Below are 1,709 nucleotides of genomic sequence, written 5' to 3'. Positions count from 1 at the left end.
GGGGGCCCCCTATTATTGTTTTCTTGGTTCTATTAATAGATTTCCTTAGCTGGTGCCCTGCGATGTATAAGTACATGGCATGTTTTTTGGAAACACTAACACTGTTTTGGAAGTTTCTTTTTCTTTCTTGCAGACTTGACATTACATGTTTGATCAGAAGTAATCATAATTTATACTTTTTTTTGTATACTAGCTACTTGTTTTAGTTTCTCAGAGTGGGGAATGTCAGTGCAGAGAAAGGACTATTTGTGAGTTAAAACCCCTTGAAACACAGAACACGTTTGATACTTGAAAACTGTTCCAAAAGTCTGTTTGGTTTCCCTCTTCAAAGTGGGCAAATGCAAGCTGAAAGTGTTTTGTATGAAAACCCCACTGCTGTCTGTCATCTCCTGGGCTTGATAAACACAGATGAGAACTGAAAACTTCTAGCTCAGCTCTGCAGCGTCACTGACAACCTCTCAGCCCATCCCGGTTTCCAAGCAATTCATTAATTTTTTGAAAAATCTCTACACATAGCTCCACATTCAAAAGGCATAAAGAGCCCACGATAAAAAGCAAATCTTTTACACTAGTGCCTTAGTCCTCCAATTTCCTAGTTTCTTATGTGTTCTTATAATAATATTCCACGCATATAAATAAACATTGGTGACCTACTTTCTATGCAGTTTTAAATCTGCTTTCCTCACTGCACGGTATATTTTGGAGGACGTGTCTTCTCAGCACCTATAACTCTACAGAAGTCTTTTTAAAGGCTGCTTAGTGTTCCTTACGTAATCAACAGGTCCCCTTTTGATGGACATGGAGGTCATTTCTAGTCTTCTGCTCTTGTAATCCATGCTTTGGTGAAACCCAGTTCCTAGGGCGGGACAGACCTCTGGAAGCATGGGGAAAAGGCACGAATACCATAGAGAAGCTGTCCTGCTTCCAAGGGGAGAGGAAGCCCTGGAAAGTGAAGACACGGCACACTTGCTTGGATGCTTCATATTTTCAGCTATGCAGCTGCCACACCAACACGGTTTTCAAATAAAATAATTTCACTCTTTGTGACCTCCAAAACATATAGTAATTTGCTCCTAAAGCCAGGAAGGTTTCATCCCAGTGCAGATTTCTAGTGAAAATGATGATGTTCGCATATTTTTCATTTATTTCTCTCATTTTCCTGTCCTTGCATGGTGCTTAATATGCAAAAATCACCATCTTCACAGCTACCCAAGCCAATTTTACATGCTGTTCAGAGTATTTCAAATAGAAAATAAATTGCTTCTACTTTTTAAAATGCAAAATCATACCACCACTGAAATAATCTTGCCTCTAATATATTGATAGAACCTGAATCTAATCAAGTCTCTAATTAACAAATTATAGAAGAAACTGGGAGAAAGGATTGAGTTCATACCCTGAAGAAATATGCAGCCAAATCAGAACATGAGGTGGTCTGTAAGGCAAGTATTGCAGCTTTTTCCATAAATTTATATCACAGAAAAGGGTGGAGACCCAAGTATATTCTAGAATAAGAGAGACTTAGGAGAAATAACAACCACATACATGAACTGAATTTCAAATTTGATTCAAACTGTCTGTAAACAAACCAATTCCTTCTTTGAAGCAATGGAGAGAATTTGACTATGAACTGGGTAATAAATAATAATAAATTATTGCTAGTTTAATTAGGAGAAATAATGGCCTGGTGATATATGCTTTAAAAAAAG

Source organism: Bison bison, unplaced genomic scaffold, assembly GCF_000754665.1.
Source record: "Bison bison bison isolate TAMUID 2011002044 unplaced genomic scaffold, Bison_UMD1.0 scf7180017864235, whole genome shotgun sequence".
NCBI classification, from domain to species: domain Eukaryota; kingdom Metazoa; phylum Chordata; class Mammalia; order Artiodactyla; family Bovidae; genus Bison; species Bison bison.
The sequence above is the reverse complement of the archived record's forward strand: the minus strand, read 5'-3'. Positions refer to the sequence as shown.